This window comes from Carassius carassius, chromosome 3, assembly GCF_963082965.1.
Source record: "Carassius carassius chromosome 3, fCarCar2.1, whole genome shotgun sequence".
Taxonomy (NCBI): domain Eukaryota; kingdom Metazoa; phylum Chordata; class Actinopteri; order Cypriniformes; family Cyprinidae; genus Carassius; species Carassius carassius.
This window is the reverse complement of record NC_081757.1, coordinates 16,309,411-16,315,451: the sequence shown is the minus strand read 5'-3', so window position 1 is coordinate 16,315,451 and position 6,041 is coordinate 16,309,411. Positions and strand designations below refer to the sequence as shown.

The 6,041-nt window shown below is 36.7% G+C and overlaps 1 protein-coding gene across 39 annotated transcripts in view; it reads left to right on the top strand.

Moving 5' to 3' along the window:
- Positions 1 to 2,090: 2,090 nt before the first annotated feature.
- Positions 2,091 to 6,041, top strand: part of LOC132121575 (MAP kinase-activating death domain protein-like) — a 69,307-nt gene continuing 65,356 nt past the window's right edge. For 21 of the 39 annotated variants that reach the window (XM_059531368.1, XM_059531426.1, XM_059531434.1 and 18 more), the window contains exon 1: positions 2,092 to 2,348. The gene's annotated coding sequence lies outside the window, so the exon portion shown is untranslated. Of the gene's footprint in view, positions 2,349 to 6,041 lie in introns of all 39 variants that reach the window. The other 18 variants (XM_059531407.1, XM_059531358.1, XM_059531339.1 and 15 more) reach the window with 2 other exon arrangements.

Sequence of the window (6,041 nt, the reverse complement as noted above, 5' to 3'; positions counted from 1 at the left end):
CTAGTGTATTTGCTAAATGCACATTGGTTTTCTCAAGATCTTTTTTGATTTCTGATTGGACTTGTCCATGCTCATTTTTATTCCAAGTCTTTTCCAATCTTTCATAACGGCTTGAAGATACAAGTGTGTCAATGCAGTTCTTTTACCTCCATCTGTTCAGCAGCCAAACTCAAGACAGTTCCCAAACTGAAACTTGGTAGAAAACCCACTGAAAGACATGCATTTTTAAACCTCAGTGATCTTCCTGATGATTTGCCATTGCTTATCATATGTTTGTGCACATGTTGTGAGGGCATAGACAAATTCTAGTCATCACCGAAATGAGTGTTTACTCCCGCTGCTCAAAGCAGTTTTCTCTTAACTGAAATACTAAACTGATTTTCTAACAGAATGTTATTACATTAGGCAGAGTGTAATGCAAAGTTGATTGTAGTTCTAATTTATTTGTACCCTCTCAGCTCAGTGGACGTCATTGCTCTGATTAACATTAGTCATGGAAGGATGACAACGCCTTAAGTCCTTGGATGTATTCTGCTTTATATGTATGAATTAAAAGTAGACTAAATTTGTTTTGTGAGAGTATATATTTATCTGATAAAAATGCTGAAAAACCTAGATGACACAAAGCCTATTCTTTATACAAATACTTTTACCTGAAACAGGGAACCTCCGTATTGTTTCTGTATTTTTATTATTCTGCTGTTTTTTTTTTAAAAATAGATCAAGGTTGACACTGTAAATAAATACTGAATCTGAGCTTACAAAACTGGTGTCGGTGATCTGTGTGTTAGCATTTGTGTTATGTAAGCATCCTAATTCAAGGAAACGTGAGCTTCCGATGGAAGCATATTGGGGTTGTTTGCTCAATCAAACCTTCTGAGCAATATGTAAATAACCAGTCTCATAAGTCATTGGACGTCAGTTTGCGCCTGTGTAATCTTATCGTTTGAACCACTCTCTAGCACATAACGAATGTTTTCACTTTTAACCTCGGTCTAACTAGTCACTGTTAAATAAAAGCCAGAAAACCGTCAGTTCACTTGTCTGACTGTAAGCCTAAACGTGAAGGCGTGTCCCCTCTTGATGACTGAATGGTACAGGCCACAGTATGCGGAACTAAAGCGCGGCTCTTTTGCGAGTCGGTTCTTTTGAACGTTTTGTTTCAATTAACCGGTTCTTTTTCTTAACGTTCTCTGTCACCCTCATGGTCACTCTGGAGCACAAAACTAGTCATAAGTAGCACGGGTATATTTGTAGCAAAAGCAGTAGCCAACAATACATTGTATGTATCAAAATTATCGACTTTTCTTTAATGCCAAAAATCATCAGGATATTAAGAAAATAGCAAATTCCATGAAGATATTTTGTAAAATTTTTTTTACCGTAAATATCTAAAAACTTAACTTATTTGATTAGTAATAATGCATTGCTAAAAACTTAATTTGGACAATTTTAAAGGTGATATTCTCAATATTTGTATTTTTTTGCACCCTCACATTTACATTTAACCTACATTTACATTTAAGATGCTTTTATCCAAAGCTTACAGTGCATTCAGGCCATAATTTTTTTTTTTACCAGTATGTGGTTCAAGATTTTCAAAAAATTGACTCTTATGACTTGTTTTATTATGGCCCAGGGTAATCTGTCAGTTGTGTGTGTTTGTTATTATTATTTAGCATACTTATTGAAATTTTATTTCATTTGTCGCAGCCATAAATCAGCGTGAAATCATAAAGATCCCAGTAATAGTTTAATTAATTAATTAATTTATTTATTTATTTATTTTCATTTATAACGGCTATTCAAGTTATTAACCTTTCACCCTATCAATTAACAATCTGTCCAACATTCAACACTTCTTTTTTTTTCGGTTAAGTGCATCATCCGGGTATTTAATGTGTTAATATATTTATTTATTTTTTTAAACCAAAGACTGTATAGGTGTGAACGCACTCCTCGCACTGTATACTTAAAAAGGTCATACAATAGTGCATAAGTATGCGATTTGAGACGCACCAATCGGTGAACCGTTTCAACTGATTCACTGAAAAGAACCGATTCAATCGAACGATTCCTTCACGATTCGGACGTCGCTGTCGTACGGTCAGTTTGCAAGCAGAGAGAGGGAGAGAGGAGGAGGACGAGCAGCACTTATCTACAGGCACGATCGTCTCTGCATCACTGACTGACCCGCCGCCCCTGAACGCGAGCGTCGCGTCGTGCCACTGTCACATCATGTGTTGGCCATCGTCTGTAACGACGAACGCGGTTTGAGACGCTGTTTCGCCGCAGAAGGGCCACAGATAGACGGCTAAAGCGAATAGCAGTGGCGTTATCTCCTGGAGGTCAGTATCTCTTCTACTCCCATCCTCGCGTCTAACATTATACCTTATAACTGCTTTATGGTGCTTATATGATGGTTTGCGCTGAAGCAGATGTGCGGTGAACGGATAGATGAAGATGTTTAACACGTTATAACAGTGTGGAAATGTAGGCAGCTGTTTATTATATAAGCAGCTTTGACATCTAGCTCAGTGCTGCTATTTGATCCTGTTAGCTGCTTATCGTTATTTGTCACTGTATAAATGTGTGTTGGGCTGGATCTCTGCTTATAATATATGACCAAAGACTTTTAAATGTCATGAGTGCCTAATAACAAGGCTGTCGATAGGCAGAACTCTCATCGTTAATTGATGTCCTTTGACTCAGTGCATTCGATAGGGATAGCTGATATAAACAGCAGTATAATAACCACAGACTATATACACCATTTTCCAAAGCAAATGACCAGATGAGCCTCTTGATTTGATTCTGGTAAGAGCCCATCTGTTTGTTCTCCAGAGGTCATAGGGACACAGGTTTTGTCTCCAGAGGGCTGTAGGTCAAGATGATGATGATGTGACACAGGAAAAGCTTGGCTGTATCCTGCAGCAACATCTCTCTGAATTAGTTAAACATGAGCAGTAAACCTGTTTGTTTTTGGGGGATGCTTGAAGCATCTGTGACATCAGGCCGTGCGTATGATGACTTGGGTGGTGTTGTTTCTCTCTTGAGTGAAATGTGAGACTCTCTTTGCCTTTGTCAGTTCAGCCTGTGTCTTGTCACTTAATCTGAAATGTATTATGAGTGCTAATTTGGGTGTAGAAGTTTACTGGTTGATAGTATGTGTATTTGAGATCGTTCTTCACTGTGCAAGTGTCTTTTAAATGTCAAATAATAGGTTTGAAACCCTTCACATTATTAGATTTCGACTAAGGGCATAATTATATTCACAGCAATATGCTTTCATTTCTCTCTTAAATTGAAGAGTCAGATGGGGGTAAGTAGTATAAATGTCTGGATAAATGTAATAAATTTATCTCCCGCGCTTTGATGCTTTGAAAACTGTATTGATAATGAAAGATGGAAACTGTGTGAAGGAGTGATTCTCAGTTCCTTCTGTAAGCAGGGATTCATACTGGATTATGAATGAGTCTGATGGGTTAAGTGTCAGAAATTAACTTAAAAATATGAAAATTCTCAATTCTCAACACCTGATGATACTTCAATTCCACCTATCAATTCCAGTGTGAACATATTTTTTTTAGGTGGCAAAAAGGGGCTGTTAAAAAATTAATTTGTTTTTGAATCATTTATTCAAGAGATTCATTCCAAAACACTGATTCATCCAGAAATGAAACAAGTATATATTGAGTGAGTCATTGAATTATTCCATTTATAAATTCCAGTTGTCTAATATATTTTCGTCTACTACAACCTCCATTAAAAAAAAGTCTCAGTTTATCCAGAATTGTACTGCTCTACTTTGCAGAGAAACAGCTCTTAATCAAGTCCAGTTTTTATGTAATCAGCTGATTTTTATTCATAGTATTCAGCAGCAATTAAACGTTTTAAAGAAAGAGACACAGAATAAATATGTTTGATATTTAAATGTCTGAATTGAAATTGGGATTAATAAAATTCAATTGATATCCAGCCCTAGTTACGTTTTGTCAATTAAAAAAAAAGTCTCCATTTAAATAATCAGAATAATTAATAGACTAGAATTTTGAAAAATAAAACATATTTTAACTGGTGAATTTGGGAGGGGAAATCACAATTAAAGACTTAAAGGGTTAGTTCACCCAAAAATCTAAATTATGTCATTAATAACTCACCCTCATGTTGTTCCAAACCCATGAGACCTCCGTTCATCTTCGGAACACAGTTTAAGATATTTTAGATTTAATCCGAGAGCTCTCAGTCCCTCCATTGAAGCTGTGTGTACGGTATACTGTCCATGTCCAGAAAGGTAAGAAAAACATCATCAAAGTAGTCCATTTGACATCAAAGGGTCTGTTAGAATTTGATTAAGCATTGAAAATACATTTTGGTCCAAAAATAGCAAAAACTACGACTTTATCATTGTCTTCTCTTCTGGGTCTGTTGTGAGATTTCAAAACACTGCAGTTTAGTGATATCCGGTTCGTGAACGAATCATTCGATGTAACCGGATCTTCTTGAACCAATTCACCAAATCGAACTGAATCGTTTAAAATTGTTCGCGTCTCCAATAAGCATTAATCCGCAAATGACTTAAGCTGTTAACTTTTTTAATATGGCTGACACTCCCTCTAAGTTAAAACAAACCAATATCCCGGAGTAATTCATGTAATTAAACAGTACACCGAGCCGAGCCAGATAACGAACGAAAGATTGATTGATTGAGCACAGGTAAAGCGAAGGCTTAAATCAAGGGCAATCATCGCAAATTACTTCATTACGTCGAGCGCAAAAGAACCAGTGAACCGTTTTCTTCAACCGGTTTATTGAATCGAACTGTCCGGAAGAACTACTGGTGATCCGAAAACCGATGCAACCGGTTCTTCACTCGTAAACGAGTCAGTCTATTGTTCGTTATCTGGCTCGGCTCGGTGTTCATCTTCAGTTCTCTCTTCACAGCAGTTCAGTCAGTGTACTGTTTGAGTAAATTACTCCGGGATATTGGTTTGTTTGAACTCAGAGGGAGTGTCAGCCACATTAAAAAAGTTAACAGCTTAAGTCATTTGCGAATTAATGCTTATTGGAGACGCAAACCATTTTAAACGATTCAGTTCGATTTAGTGAACTGGTTCAAGAAGTAGGGATGCACCGGTTGACCGGCCATAAATCGGAACCGGCCGGGTTTTGCTTAAAATACGCGATCGGCAATCGGGCGGTTTTTGGTCTTTTTTTCAGCTGATTTTCCCGGAAGTGCACCTGCGTGCACATACTACATTGTAAACATTCGCTGTCATGTTATTTGTGTGGAAGTACTTCAAAATCTGTGCGCAGGACACGGGCAGCCGATCAGCACTGGAAGTGCAGAGCTAATGTTACACGTCTGAGGCACAGATAGCAGGAAGCGAACAGCCGACTGCACAAAATAAGAGCCCCTTTCCTGCTCACTGAAGCTGCGCGAGTGTATCTGTACCTGTCCGCGCCCTGCACAAGCAGAGACAGTGAAGGATGTGTTGGATGAGAAACGAAACAGACTAAACTGTGACAAAACTTTTTTGTATAGTAGAACTTGCATACACGTTTGAAAAGCCAGAAGTAAACGTCAGTTCTGTATAGGATGATTATTTTTTCTATTACCTTAAAATTACATAGACTTAATTTTATTTAAAAATCACCTGCTGTAGCACACTGAAAAAAAGTGTTTAATTCATCCAGTCAAAAAAATTTGGGGTAATGATGGACATCTATATTTTTTAACTTGAGACAATAGTTATTTATTTTTAATTGGTTCAAGTAAAAAAAATATGTGAATCATTACCCTAATTTTTTATTTTTTTTAATTGGATGAATGAAACGCTTTGCATTTTTGTTTTATTCACACCAACATTATTTGATTTTAACATTTTGGAATAATTTATTTATATAGCATACATTTATTTAGTCTCACTGGTTTAAGTTTAAAACCAAATTTAAAAACTAAAATACTGAATGCTGATTAAGAAACATCTTATTGAATGTGTGTTAATTTTGGTGTTTGGACTGTAGAACTATGCAGTTAT